This window comes from Nylanderia fulva, unplaced genomic scaffold, assembly GCF_048542155.1.
Source record: "Nylanderia fulva isolate GAGA-0341 unplaced genomic scaffold, ASM4854215v1 Scaffold6, whole genome shotgun sequence".
Lineage (NCBI taxonomy): Eukaryota > Metazoa > Arthropoda > Insecta > Hymenoptera > Formicidae > Nylanderia > Nylanderia fulva.
The window spans coordinates 122719-138721 of NW_028190698.1; the positions used below are offsets into that span (position 1 = coordinate 122719).

Consider the following 16003-nt stretch of genomic DNA (forward strand, 5'->3'; position numbering starts at 1 on the left):
GAGGGCGAGAACCGCGAGAAGCCGGAGTCGACGGTACCGAGCCGAGTCGAGTCGAGTCGAGTCGCCGCGCGCGGATCGCATTCGCGCATGCGTCCGCGACAGACGAGAGCGTACTCTACTCTACTCGCGCGATCTCTAGCCAGGCTGACGCGAGCTAGCGAGAACGCGGGCGAGAGCAGATCGCGAAGAGTACCTACGGCTACGTCATTCACTGGCGTGGAGATCGGGGAGCACCCACCGATTCGCCAAAATTCTATCAAAATCCTACAACATTTCGGTCACTTTTTTGTATTTTTAATTTCAAAGAGAGGTACAATCCTTTGCCAAAGAAATTCCCTACCGCATAGAAAAAATCCTGAAACGCGTCAGCGGATGTAAAGATAGCATAAACAGGAAGATTTCCCGCCTCGCGCGAGAAGAGCGTGCGCGTGCAATTCCTGTGCGATTATATCGCGCAGTCGAAATACGCGAGACTCCCCCTGCTAAAATAAAAGCGCTAAAATATATATCCCGATGCACTCTCTCGCGAAAGAGGGGGAGTTTGTATCATCGCTGAATTCTCCGCGCGATGCGCCGCTTCGATATATATATATATATGCACGAGCGAGTGCGCTTGTATGCGCGTGCATTGTATGCACTTGCTATATTTCCATGTCGGAGCATAGCCTATGCCATAGCCGTGGTATTATGGAGAGGGTTGCGCTCTTCTCTCTTTCCTCGCCGTCTTTCCTCGCCGCGGTGGGTGGAGGAAGAAGAGGAGGAAGGAGAGAGAGCGAGTACGTGTGCGTGTACGCGAGTAGGGTCCCTCGCTAGGTACGACACTGTGCGATTTTTTGACGACCGATGAAAGTTACTCGCGAGATATTCTATTTTAAACTTTCGGCCGACAGCGGCCGCAGCCGTTGCCGTTGCGCGCCTCCGGCTTGTCTCTCTTTCCCTCTTTCTCTCTCCGTTCTCTTCTTCTCGTCCTTCCTTCCGCCGCGCGAGAGACTTCCTACATCGCGATAATTCCTGAAAAGGAGGAAGCCATTTTGCGCGGTGCGGTCGACTTTGATTCTCGTTGGGTGTGTGTTTGTCCGCATGTACGCGTGCGAGAGAGACTCTTCACCATTGGCAAAGGAAAGCGCTAACGGTTGAAACCCGGCGTTTTTTCCGTTCGGCTGAATGATTTATCAGATCGGGATCGATTCGGGGGTCGAAATCGCGCGACGCGGCCGTTATTACTTCTCCCCCACGACTCTCCGCCCTTTTCTCTCTCTCCATATCAACCCCCCTTTTCGCATTGTGATCGTTTGATCGCGTTATAAAAAATCCAATACTTTTGTCCGCCGCAAAATACAATCCGCGAGGTCCGATAACATTTTCGATAACCGCTTTTAATTGCGCTTTGTTGTTTGACGCCGGTATTGTTCCGCTCGCAACATTGTCCTATGTTAATCGAGAGAAAAAGCTGCGCGCGCGAAAATGTTTACACGCATTTTGGAGAATGACCAGTGTGCAACTTGGTTACACGGCATCCCTCCTCCTACTCCTCCGCGATCGATCGTTGCACTCGCGCTGGCGATCTCGAGAGAGTGCATGCAGGGGAAACGAAACTGTCTCGCTGCATCGTGCAAACTTTGCAGTTAATCCGTTCAACGCTCCAAATTGAAACCAGGCTTCACTCGATGTCGCTCGCATCTTTTATTTTCAATTACCGTTTCGACAAAGATACGATTTCTTTTTTCAATACGTAAACTGATGGAGCGTAACGAACAAAGATATACGTCTCGCCCAATTCTAAAGAGCCAGGATATGAAAAAAAAAAAAAAAAAAAAAATGAGTGAAACGAGCAGACACGTATGATAACGTAATTATACATTTATGAAGAGGGAAGCAATGAAATTTGCAGATAGATCGCGGAATATATATATATATATCTAGTTTTTTAATTCAGCCTCATCGGCACGCACGGCTCGCAGCGTGCGAAATAATGACGACGATAAATTAATTACAGGGAACGTGGGAGGGAGGCGCGAGAGAATTGCGCCGCGACGACATCGGGCGAAAAAAATCAATCGATATCGTCCGCCGGCGAAAGGAACGCGCATTCGATATTCGCATATCCGATGCGAATTCCCGCCGGGCACTCGGAGCGCGCGGAGGCCGTCGAAAAATAATTTTCAGCTACCGCGCGCGCGGGATGAGGCGCGCACACGCGGATGATCCCGCTGCGCTGGTCCCGCGGTGCCTTTTTCTTTCTTTTCCATCCCTCTCCCGCGCCGGCCGCTCTTTTGTTTTCCTCTATTTTCCGGGCGGGCCGCGCCGGACACACGCCGGCAAACCGGTGGTGTGTCGGCGCAACAAGTAGCAGATTATAAAAATCACTCGACGACCCCGGGGGCGTGTTGAGGAAAAAAAAGGAGGCATTAGGGAGAAAAAAATGTGTGCGCGCAGCAGCGACGAGAGCGGACGCACGCTATGCGGGAGAGAGAGAGAGAGAGAGAGAGCGGGATGGTTGCGATGCTTTGCGATGGAAAGCGCGGGCGGGTGAGAGAGAAAGAGGGAGAACGCAAGAGAGAGATGCGGGCGTAGGTACACATTTACCTATACATATGTATGTTTCTACCCGCCACCTCATCCGCTGCTCTCTCTCTCTCTCTCTGCCTCCATCCTCCCTCTTTCTCCCCTCGATCTCTACCTCGCTCTTTGCTTCGCCAAGCCGTAACTCTCCATCGCTCTTTCCCCTCGTAACCCACCTTTCCCTTCGCGTCCCTTCTCGCTCTCTCTCTCTCTTTCCTCCGTTTATACTTCGGCTTTCGGTCTCTCGCGCTCTTTTCGCCCTCGTATAAGCCGTGCGTGGCGATTTACATTAAACGCCGGTCCGTTTCCCTCTGCCGTTCCGCGGGAAACACGCGCGCGGGAGAGAGAGAGAAGGGAACATCGTCCGAAAATATACGCGGACGCGTATTCGCGGTGTCGCGACGCGAACCTTTGCGGCAAAAGGGTCTCGCGATCTTCGCGGAGAGGACGAGACGCGACGATTTCTCGCGCGCTAGGAACGGGGATCGAAACGATCGCAGCAGGCTCCGTCATTATCGTTGGAATAAACTCTCCGTGAAGCACGAGGCCGCAATTTATACACGAGGTTCCTACGTGCAAATTACACAACCAAATGTTTAATTATTTATCACACAGATATATGATGGGATACATATAACGTTGCGTAACACCAGCATATTTTTTTTACAGCATCCTTCGCACCATGTGTGCAAAAATATATGCACTTTTTTTCGTCGATCGACAAAAAAATCTGTTTTTTTCCTCTCTTTCGTCTCAAGTATCCGAGGAGAGAAACGCCATTGTATTTATCAGCGAGCGCGCGGCGCAACGCATCGCATCGCATCGGTGCATTCGCTATGCACCAACGGCGGACTTTATACGCGCGCTGGCCCTCGTCCTTTCCGATCTCCAGTTGATCGATTTTCCGCGGGGTCGACGACCCCCGCGCGCGCTCGCCTCTCTCACGAACCCCTCGTTGTTGCTGCGCCCGCCGCCGCGCGAAGAAGAAACGGAAAGGCGCACTTTCGGCGACGACCGCGCCGTGCATACAACGCCGGACACGCCGGCCATATTTATCGACTAGGACGCACTAGGACGCGCTAGATGAAACTATATATTTACTACGAAACGACCGATCAATACTCACAATTCTGATGGGACTAAACATTATCTCGTCGCGCTCGCATATATCTCCGCCTATATTTTCGCATTCCGTCAAATCGCAATTCCCGCACTCGATTAAAGCGGCTCCCGCTTCTCAACGCGCTCTTCTTTATATTTTCCTTTTTTTCTTTCTCGTCGACAAGATATTTTGTTCGTCTCTTAGGCTGGATTCGATCGATAATGAAATTGATATATTGCGTACGTAATGACGTAATATAATATGAAACGTTATACATTACATTAACAGCATTTGCTTTAATGTAAAGCATTAATTTGATTGTGCGTAAAGAAAAACTTTTATATATATAAATCTATGTGTCGATATCTCTTTACAGAACACAGAATTGTTGCAATATTTTTCCGTCTCGCTCGAATAATCAAACACAGGTATCGCCAATCTAACGCAGATTTAATGGATAAAAATATTCCACGTTCCCTTATGTGTTTATTGTTGCATGAACTTAAAATTGTACGTCGCCGGAGCGTAAATAATCGAGTTTACACGCGACGCAGAACCGGCGTGTTGCGACCAAATTGGTCTACAATGAAAATATTTCGCTGCAACGGTAGGAGAAATTATATTGTTGTTGCAAACGCAGAGCGATCCTAACGCATTAGATTTTTTTTTTTTTTTTTTTTTTTTTTTCATCTAATCATCGTGCTCGCTAATATAACGATTGAAACGTATTTCACGTATTTCAAGCGGTGACTATTTCCACGTATATACTCCGGTGTACGAATTTTATATATCCGTTCCCGAACATCGCGGAATAATAGTTTTAGCAACTTTTATTAGTTGAGATCATTGCTATTATTGTGCACTAAACGACGTGTGGGTTCGAAATTTCGAAAAGGTCAACGATGACTTCCCGACGAGAAAGAAATTACACAGTTAATCCGATCTGGAAAGAGTTAAAGAGTTCTCATCGCGGCTGCAATAAAGCCGACGATGATGCAAATTGATAGCGAATGCGGTAACTAACGCGTGAAATTGCTTCAAGACGCGCGTGCGCAAAGAAACTCGGAGAGAAAAAAAATCACTTTACATTTATATGTGCACAAAATATTTTTATAAAATTACGCGGACAATCGCGTTTGTCAAAATTGCACCGATACATTCTGATCGCGGCGTCGCTCGCGATAATTGCGTTGCATTGTCAAAGATGATCCAGTGGCGCCTGGGCAACGTCATCTTGGCACCGCGCGACGAGTATTCGGCCCGATATATTTTTCGCGACCGCGTAAGAATAAATTGCATCGCGTTTGGGATTGCGTCGCGATCGACTCTCTTGGCCGGCCGTTGCCAAGACCCGGAAAAAGGAGAGGCGGGTTTTCTAGAACGGCTAAAAATAGCGTGCGCACTCTCGCGAAAATAAAATGGCAGCTCTATGGCAGGCGATGGCCGATGAGAAGGAAGGAAGAAGAGGGTGGGGACGAGGGAAGCAGAAGAAGAACAAGAAGAAGAAGAAGAAGAAGTAGAAGTAGGAGAAGGCGGGCGCGGTCGCGAACAGTCATCGTAATAGAAAAAAAAGAGGCAAAGCATCTAAAATTGGCGGGACTGACTTCGCCCAATATGTGGCGATGGCGGGGCACCTCTACTCTAACGAATACCGGTTGGAAGGAGGCTTAGACCTAGAGTAGGATGTGTCTAGGAACAAAGAGGAGAAAAGAAACAGGCGGGCGGACTTTGAGAGCGGATTCGTGAATCCGTGAGCCTGAGAAAGAGCGATGCGTGCGATATACTGGAGATACGACGTGCATTACGACGCGTATGTAAAGAGGATGGGATAGCTTTATTACAATACGATGGCGGTCCTGAAGATTTCGCGATAGCGATGTCGCGCTATCACGCAAGCGTATACCGCAACGTTAAGTAAAATATGCGGCGTAATGACGCTAATGCGTGTGTGCGTGTGTGATATAAATGATATATCGATATTATGCACAAAGATATGATCTCGGAGTGCGCGATGCGTTAAACGCGGTAATATACTCTCGATCGTAATGTATACAGCGACGAAAACGGCTTTGCGTTTAATAAAAATGAAAGGTAACTTTGTACTCGATCGTATATATTAAAGTGCGTTCGCGGGAGCGAGAGTTACTTATCTTAACGGTGAACTTTACGTTTGGTGCGCTGACAAGTTTCGTGAAAAACGAAAGTAAGATCGTGGACGTTTACTTTTCGACAAAATAACTTTCGATACAAGTCGAATGACTCTTCATCAACGAAACATAGTTGCAGCATCGACGTTAATCCCTAATCTTAGAAACAAATTTTGATAAATCTTTAATTTATGACGAATACAAATATTTCAGATTTATATTACACGGATAAACGTACCAGAAAAGTCTCTCTTATTTTTTCTGTCTCCAATAATACGCGAATCATTATCCGTTTTTAAAGCGAGTCAGACGCAAATATTTTCAAAGAAGATTGCAAACGAAAAGAAATAAGTCTTCTTCCTACCAATCCGCCGAGTCTCGTTCATGTATGGACCTTGCATCTAAAAGAGCTCGGGAGAGAGGGATGAAAGGTTGCACCATCCAGGAGCAAAGAAAGAGAGAATATAAGTCGTGGGGAGAGGAAGGGAGTAGGAGACAGAAAAAGAGCGAGAGAGAGAACGTCGACCTTGATGAAAATAACTCGTCGAACTGACCATACCTCTTGCACATGAAGTTAAAAAGTGCAGCCTCGCTGCAGAGAGGGCTTTTGCCGCGACTTAAATATTCTCTCTTTCTCTGCCTTCGCACGGTACGCAACCTTTCATCTTTCTCCGCGAAGCTCTTTTGAATGCGCAAGATCTACGTGTGAACGAAAATTGGCGGGAAGAGAACCTGCTTTTTTCCATTTTTATAATCCTCTTCAAAGAAGCTACTTACGCTTGGCATGATTTTTTTCGATTTTTCTCGATATTTTTCTTCTCATCGCAACTATATCTATCCGAATTAAAACCGTTAAAACAACGAGAACACTCGTGATAATTTATCATATAATTGACCCTCGCGTTCTATAAACCTTTGTTCTTGATAATGCCTGTTATCATTTCAATCTAGCATATTCCAGTTTGTTGGGAATTTCGACGCCTGCGAAATTAAATATTCTCCGCTTCGATCAAAAAAAAAAAAAAAAAAAAAAATGGAATTCGCTGGAAACTGGATTTTTATAGCTAAATGAGTAATAAAACTTGGAGGATATCAAGTGGCGGGTATCGTGGAAAGGATCTCGTGTACGAGAAAGATTCGAGAGGCCGTGAGAGATTAACGTGGGTGGGTTGGATCGAACGACCTCAGTTAGGACATGAACCAGCAGCGATTCGCAGTATCGACGTTGTTTTACAGGTGTCAAGGTGACCGATTGCGTTTTCGCTACCAACAGCCGACACATTCGAGTCGAGCTTACGAGCGTGGTTCACTTCTCAGCTGACGCGCCTCGCCGTGATATTTAAATCGTGATTAAACAATGCGTTGAATTATAACTAGTAATCTTCGAGTCTCGTTATTGTGTTGGATTACGACACGTGAGTAAGAGACAAAACTAGTTTAGCATCATTCTGATAGAATACGTTGATTATTCAATCTCTCTCTGTTTAATATGCAAATTGTATAATGATCTATACACTATATTACAGTTACATTTGGAATAACGCAATTGTTAGGTTGTAAGTTAGTTTTATAGTTAGTTTAATCGCAATATAAATAAAAACATTATACTGACGATTTGCAAAATGTGAATTTCACCGATAAATGGACAATCCCATTAATTTTCCAGGAATTTTGTATGACGTTAAGTCCGCGCGAAACCCACGTCGTTGCACCGAGTATAGCGCCCGGATTTTGCACAACAATGCAACTGGGATTTGCGCTGCGAACGAGTTTTTACTGTCATCAGTCATCAGGCAAACGGTGAGTTCTCATATTTACCTAACGTTGCAGTAGAACGTGTGCATTCGCGCAGATAAATCATCATCGTCTGGTATCGCACGCGCGCGCACAGTGTATCTGCGTGTCTATGTGTGCGGAATATAAATATAAACATTAACCTGTCATCACCACCAATCCCGATGTCGAGGGTGAGCACTTTTTATCTCGACGACCCCGACAAAGTGCACGCTTGTAAAAAAATATCCTAGAAAAAACCTCTTAAGGGTGTCATGATTGGGGGTTAAGTTAGCACAACAGAAAAAAAGGGTACGCGAGGGTCGCGATGGTTTTTCCCGGCAGGTTGCGTAGTTTTTTGTTTGGCTATCGATTTTCATTCACCTGGCTGAAAAACAAACGCGGGGTGTTGCTATTCGAAGGGAGATTCTTTTTTCAAAGCGTATCGCGTTAGCTCTCGAAACAAGGTGCGCTTTTACAATGTGTACATGTTTTGTAATGGGAAAATAACGCGATGTTTCTATCGGGAGGGATAATAAAGCTTAATGATATAAAAATATTCTCTCTCTCTCTCTCTCCCTCTTTGTCAATTATGACATGACGTTTAAACAATTTTCTGTTTCGCTGCTCTTATTTCGAGTGACTTCGAGGATTCGACCTTATTCAACCTCGCTCGGAATATAAAGCGCGCGTCAATATAAAGACAGTCGTGCCGTTGTTTTGACGTCCATTTGGTTCGTTGAAAACTCAAAATTACCCGAGGCAGGGAGTCTCGCCGCCGTGTACTCTGCAAATTAAATAACATTGCAATGGGTTAACGAAGTGTAGACTCTGTCGCTCGGACGCCTATCAGTGCGCCCACCCCCTATTTTACCCCCTTCACCCTCCATCTTTCAGTTTCGCCCCTACCCTGCGATTTACTATCTAAGTGTCGCCCTCCTCGTCCCCACTCGACGGCCTATTTTACCCCACTTTCCCGCCTTTTCCCCTCTTTCGCCCAAGGCTGGCCATCCCATACACCCTCCCACCCCCGCGACTTATCCCCACCCTGGAATCTCACCCTTCCGAGGAAAAATAAGCGGCTGGACACCTTACGGGTTTTCGCCAGCTAGGCCGCGATTGGTCGTCGTCTATAATCTGCAGGTAAAGTCTACGTTTCGGTAGAGCCTACCGAAAATGCGATCTCGCAAACAGGAAACTTACATATTCGGTATTCATATGAAATTGATGTGTATCTTTACTTTGTCTTCTTCGAATCAATCTTCTTACGAAAATTTACCAGTTTGAATCATTGAAAAATTTATCGTAAAAATATTATAAATATTGAGATGTCAGAGATATGTAAACTTTTCATAAAACACCATTATGAAAATAATATGTAACAAATATTTAGATTACATTTGCGTAATAATAAAAAATTACGGGCGTAATGATGAAAATTGTCATTTGTGTTTTGAAATATTATATTGATATTTATATGAAGCTACTTTTTCACGTTGCAATATTTCTTCATCAGCATATATTATGATTGATAAAATATAGTTATTACGCATACTTTTTCAGCGGTCGAATCGTTCAATCAAAAAATCGTTCACAGTCGTCTGATGCGGCTACAAAGTATCGCCACATCTATTTACTACTTGGTGAGTAAATTATACGACGGTAGAACAATCGATTAACGATTTGAAATATTTATTTTCTCGCTAATCTGATTTGTTGAGCGGTTAGCGTGAAAAAGGTCGTACACCGTGTCGACAGATTTGTTAAACGATAATTATGCGGATAATCGATGTCGATTCCGAAATAAAATGCAAACTGCGAGTCGCAAATGTTTGGCGAATTTTGCGATCGACGATGAACGGCCGCCCGCGAACCGCACGTCTCCGTCCGTGAAATCTCGTTAGTCGTTTAATTATTTGTGCGTGCTGAAAAGTTAAACGATAGAGATTTTTGTTCGTGCTGTCGGCTTATCGACAAAACGTAAATACGAAGCGCTCCAATTTTTTATTTATGTTCCTACTATTTTATCGGACGGCTTAATGATTTGGATACGGTGACTATTTTTGTTCGGCGACAAATGAAACGATGCATCGGCTAATAATAATTTTATTTTTTTCACCGAGCTATGCGAATTTTATCTGACAAAAAAACCTCCGCGTAATTGTTTAGAATAGTACTCAGCGATATAGTCTTGCGAATGACAGACTTCTGGGTCGACCGAAGACTCGAAATGCAAATGTCCCAGGACCACCCACCCGGAGGGCTCTTTAAATCTCTCGCACGTTTACCGGCCGGCTCTCGCTTGTTTATTTTTTAATTAAAGTCTTCCGCGGAGGCAGCTTCTCCTGGAGCGGTGGCGGGATTAAAAAAGGTCCCCTGGAGTTATTAAGCTAATAATGTGTCTCGTGCCGCATCCTCCGTATATAGATACGGAGTGACAAGGAGTGAGGCAGAGAGATGCGAAGAGAAGGGGAGAGAGAGAGAGAAAAGAAAGGGAAAAAGATGAATTGCGAAGGTTTAGACGAAGGATAAAGAGGACAAACTTGTGGAAGAGAGAATTCGTAATGCGGGAAGATGGTCGGCCGGCAAAAAAGAAGAGGGTCCAAAGCGCAAAAAATCACTTCGGCACGCGTACACAATCCCCATCCATCGAAACGATTTTATCGATACCCACGAAAGTTTGCGACAATTTGGCTTTCCGAGACGACCTCACGCCTCGGAATGTAGACAAGCGGTCAGTTTGGCGCGGCTTTCCGTGTGTGCTGTCAAAGTTTCCATCGAACGTCACTCCGTGGTCTTATGAAAAATAAATGTAGTCGGATTTACCCTGTCGGGATCAAGAAATTCTCCGTCGTATATGTTCTCTTAAAATATTTCTAATTACTAATTTATTTTTAAACATTGTTTTCATTTGAATAAATTTACCGAAAACAGATATAAATAATTGTGAGAATAGTGCCAATAGTGATTATTTCTTTTTATAAACGACTTTTTGAAACACATTATCAACTGAACTCTCGTAATCGAAAACAACTATGAATTATTTCGATCAAAAATACTGCGTTATTTTATAAAGCTTATATACTTGATAGCTAGGAGAGGACAATTACATTTCGAAGAAAATGGAATAACGATAACGCAATTGTTATAATATAAACAATATCAAGTCGCGTGCGCGCAAAAAGTCAACTTGATGCAAGTACGAGAAACCTTTCAATTATGAATGTTTTAGACGCAGTCTTGAATGCATCCTTTAGAACAAGGAATTTATATCCCAGCATATCGAACCATTTTCCTCGCCTGTGATGCAAACGTTTGTCGCCATTGTAGATGTTTCTGAAACAGACTCGTAGGCAGGAAGATAGGTAGGATGGAGAGGGTGGTAAAGAATGGTCGTAGCGAAGTAAAGCATGAAATAAACTCTCTATTATTGAGAATTTATGGAAAACTTTCCGGCACAACACGCAAACATTCGTAAGCGCCGCAGGTAACACTGATAAAAATGAAAGATCCGGTGCACTGATAAATTACATTCCAATTCAAATTCTTAGATCGTACAGATCTTATTTAAGTCATTTGCATATACACAAAATAAATTCGACAAATATAAATTATTCAAACGCTAGAGAAATGTTTGAAAATGTCAAAAATATATTTATTCAATTAATGTACCTTAAATAAAAATATGATAGTATCAGCTTATGAAAGGTGAAATAAATACCGTTAATGTTTTGAAATTTATTCGTGCTAATTGCAAGATAAAAAAATGAATAAAATACGACGAATCGATTTATTCGTCGCAAGGCGCAGACATTACACGCATACTAATTCGATGCAATAGAAGCCGGAGTCGTGTCGATACTCGTCGCGAGCGCAAATAAGAAATGCTTTCGCGACGACGACGTCGAGACGTTGGGAGGAACGAACGACGAGAAAACGAGAAAACTGAAGGGGGCCGAAAGGGGTTGCAAAGAATGGCCGGAGGCTGTGGAAGGAAGGTCCGCTCGGCTGTCTCTCACCCTCTCGGACCACCCGCGCCTCCTTCTCCTCCGCCACCCTCTTGCCTCTTCCTGGCCGTCATCTCCGGGGCGATTTTCCACGGCACCTAAGAGAAGGGGCCAATGAGACGCTGGGCGTCGGTATTGATCCGAGGCGTCGTCCAGGAGACGCCCGCTCCAAGACGCCCGGCTTGCCCGGCGCGAGAGAGCGGCATCCGCAGTTCGAGATAAAAGGACGAAAGCCGCTCCTGGAGACGAGCCGCGGGTCCTTCCGCTTTCCGTGTGTTCTCTGAAACCGTCCGTATGAAACCTCGTATACATATGATCCGACATGGTCCACGCACTTCTGTGGCAGGAGGCCGCCACGATACTTGCAGGGCTCGTGTCGGCAACGCACGACTTTATAAGGGTAATCCGGCCGAAAAGTGTGTCGAGCACCATCGTCGGTTCCTAGGTACGCGGAAACATTTTTTAGTTTTTTTTTTTTTTTTCCCCCAAATGAATTAATGTCATTTGTCATGCATGGTTACCGACATGCATCCGCTCTTATTTCCTAAAGTTAGTCCTTTCCGTCACACACACACATATATATTCTTCTGCCAAGTTTTATGCTTAAAAGAATAGTTACTATTTTTTTAAATATTACTATAAATTATATTAATATTATTTGATTAAGAACAAAGACGAAGAAGGAAAGTTTCTAGCAAAATTGAATTTAATAAGCTATGAGTAATATTAGATTACCTTAAATTCTTATGAAATACGTATATTCTCTTTCTTTAGCCTTGTTCGCTCCAAATAAAATAACATTTGCGAGTCGTGTACGCAATGTTTGAAGCCCTGAAAGCGTAACGAGCGGTTTGTCGTACTCGATTCGATAGAGACCTCCGATCACTTCTCTAGATCGAACTTCATTTAGCTCGGTGCGTTTAAAATTAATTATATACTCTGTTATCAATCACATCCAGTCGCCATGGCAACGTAGCATCCCTTGCTGTATCATCCCTTGCGGTCTCTTCAATAGTTTGCTCCCATTCGCGTATGACGAGCACATAACCGGCGAACAAATACTGCACCCGAATTTGCGAAAACACGTCTTTCCTGCTCGAGAGAAAACACCGTCGACACCTCTTTCCCAGCCAAATGGAACGAAAACATGTAACACGAATGACAGAGCGCGGAACATAAAATCATCGCTCATCCGCGCGTCAGGTCGGATTCTCGCAATCAGTCAACTTCGTACTTTGTTAACATTGTCTTCGGACATTAAAACGGACATGTATCCATTTGTTTTTTTTTTACGTTTTTATTTTATTTTTGTCGCACAATTTTTTTCGGAATATCAAGTATATATATATTTATTGTAATTAATTATACAAATCGTTTAATATTCTTCCAACGAAAATGTCTCGTCATTTTTGTTCGTTCGACTACGAATGAAAGTCGCGTGAAGAGATTTTTTGGATATATTTCTATTTCCCACGTCGCGCAGAGAGGAGATGCCAAAATATTTGACAGGTTGATAGCGCGAGAACCGAAGCGGCGACGGTATTCCGCAATCCGCGCGGCAATCTTGGCCGGTGTGAAAGGATACCCGAAGGAATTTCCAATGGACGCGCGTCGGGACGCCGTTCCTTTTATTTTCCTTCAATTTCCTTCCTTTCAGGTTTCCCATCAGCCTTTCCATTAATATTAAAACAGGAGCGTAGCCTCGCGAGGGCTGTTTCAAAGAGGGTGGGTGGCGGTGGCGTTTCAGGCCGCGCACGACTCCGTCGAGGTACCAACCGGCGACGACGATGGTGGGGGTCGAAGGACCACGGCGAGGGAGGGCTAAGGGGCGTTCGGCTCGTTTTTCATCTTGATCTTCTAGAGTTACCAATTTGAACCAGCTAGACCCATCCTTTCGCCCCCGCGCTGCCCCGTCTCTTTATCTCGACTCGCTGAAATAGGTGTACTTAATTTAAAAGACAATTTCTTGGGGGGGGGAAAAAAATTATGAATAAATATATGTACCATATATGTAGATATAGAGACCGATGTGTATTTTTTTATTTTTTTTTTTTAGTAGAAATTAATTTCAATAATTATCATAACGATTATATCGGACGTGTCTTGGAATCGATCGAAGAAACTCGACAAGGACATTCGTGGGAAAGCTTCCGGTTCTTGGGCCGGTAAGTCGCGATTATTTATCGTGACCTGACCCTTTCTTACGCAACCCTCCGCCGCGAGCAACCCCTCAGGGTCGACCAACGGTCAGCGAACCCCCGTTTCGGGCATTATGGGAACCGGTTTTTCGAATGCGCACGGCTGCAATTTTTCCGGAGAATTTTTATCGCGAACCCGTTTGACCGGTCACAAACGAACGTGTGTCCAGGTGGTCACTTCCTGGCCACCCCAGTTTGGGTCATTCTCGATCCCCCCTCCCTTCCCTCGCCCCTTTGTCGCTCGCTGCTTCTTAATTCCGCGACACGATTTGCGGGAACGCAAATACGCTTCGCGAATCCTCCGTCACGTTCAATTGCCTCCTTACTTTACGCGATCGATTTTAACGAATACATTTCCAACGATATTTACGGAAATGATACGGTAATTTCGACTGCAAATTTTCGTATCGGAAAAACAAACGTGATTTCTTTACGCGACGCAAAAAGCATCATAATAGTCGGAAATAATATTGTATTTTATTGCATCAACGTGAAAATGTTCAACCTCTGATTTTTAGAGATACATCCTGCTGCTTCACTTGTAATTAACTGAGCTTATCGTATTTCTAAATCGAAATGTATATGGGTAAATATTCTGCCGGATATCCACTCGCATAATACGAGTGGTTGATTTTATGAGTAATATATATGAGAGCGGAAAGTTCGGTAATTAATGGCTTTTATTCGAGAGCGGCGAATGAGTGAAATAAACTCGGTCGCAAGTAATTCGAACGTCATGTCAATCTATATAAAGCTTTATAAAATCTCTCCTTGCTCAGCAGTTTTGGCGCGCTGGAGTTTCATTGAATTCGCTGATGATTACCTATTTTTTTCTCTCTCTCACACGCGTATTTTTACGCCACGCGATTAATCATCGGCGAATAATTCTCGAATGAAGTAAACGACTTACAATTCGCCTCGTTATTTTCAAGCATGGCGGGCTTAACGTTCCGCGTCGCCATTAATCTCGGGCCGCGCGATGCCCGCCGCTTTTTGTCGTGCCCCGGAACTAATGCGCGCGATTTCACGTCTGACAAGACGTTGAGAAGGTTAGCTCGCCTCTTCAGTGTTTTACATTTGCATTCGATGGCAAGTCGCGCGGGGGTGGCGGCGGCGGCGGCGGTGGCGGCGAAGAGGGGCGAGGTGGATGGGGGGTGATGTTTTGTAAGATCTGCTCGAGAGACCATTCGTCTTAGTATCTGCCTCGGGGGGCGGTGAAATATAAGCTAGATCTACGAGAAAGATAAATGAATCCATCCTCCCGCCGCTCTCTCTCAGCCCCGCGCTTTCCACCCTCCGACCTCCCCCTTTCGCCCCGCGCTACCCTCTCGCACGTCGAGAGAAAACCACCCGGGACAAGCGCAAGAGTATCGTTCTCGCGGCTTGCTCCATCTACTACTTAAGGAAGACGTAAAAAGGGGAACGCCTCGATTATGCCGATTATGACGATTTATCCGTCGTAGAGCGCGCGCCATTTGCGAGATGACATTGCGAGTCCTGCGATTAATCATCTCAAATTACGGCGATCGTACGAGGAACGCGCAATTATACAGCGAGGAGATAAATCGAAAGGGAAGAAGAGAGACGAAACATTCGCCTGTGAAAGTAGGCCGAGACAGGTGGAGAAGGCGAAACGCAAGACGCAAGGTGCGTAAAAAGCGACGCGCAATCGCGCGGGGAACGAGATTCTATAGAAAGGGATCGCGTGGACGACGCGAAGAAGAAAAAAAAGTAGGAGAAGAAGGGAAATAATTTGGACGCGATGAAGAAGAAGCCGACGGCGTCTGCGGAGTCGGCGCCCGCCCACGGATAAGCATCGCTTTGCATACGATCGCCATTTTGCGGGGAGCATAATTTAAATTTCGTTCCATTGTTTTGTCGCTCTTCTTACCCTCCCCCTCCTTGGCCCACCCTTCGGAGCGGAGTTTCGAGTCACCCTCGCCCCCACCTTCGTCACGCAACCCTTCATCGTGCCGCCTTCGCTACCGGCGCGCGGTGGTGTTACCGTACCCCGCCAGCGGCAGCGGCGGCCATTTGCATGAAATTAGAATCAGAATTTTCTTGCCGGAAAATTGGCCCCTCGCCGCCCAGCCGCACCTCTCGACGGTGACTGCGAAAATTTCAATTAATTCGCTGGCTGGGCGATGTCGCTCGGCGCTCGAGATTTAGGCACCGTCCGTAACATCATCCGATTCGTATCGTACGTTCGAAGGA

General features: G+C 45.2%; 1 long non-coding RNA gene across 1 annotated transcript in view; it reads left to right on the top strand.

The window, feature by feature from the left end:
- The window catches only part of LOC146720819 (uncharacterized), a 121965-nt gene that overhangs the window by 9727 nt on the left and 96235 nt on the right, over positions 1-16003 (top strand). The window contains exon 2 of the long non-coding RNA XR_014925910.1: positions 7478-7611. This is a non-coding gene — a long non-coding RNA (uncharacterized LOC146720819). The remainder of the gene's footprint in view (positions 1-7477; positions 7612-16003) is intronic.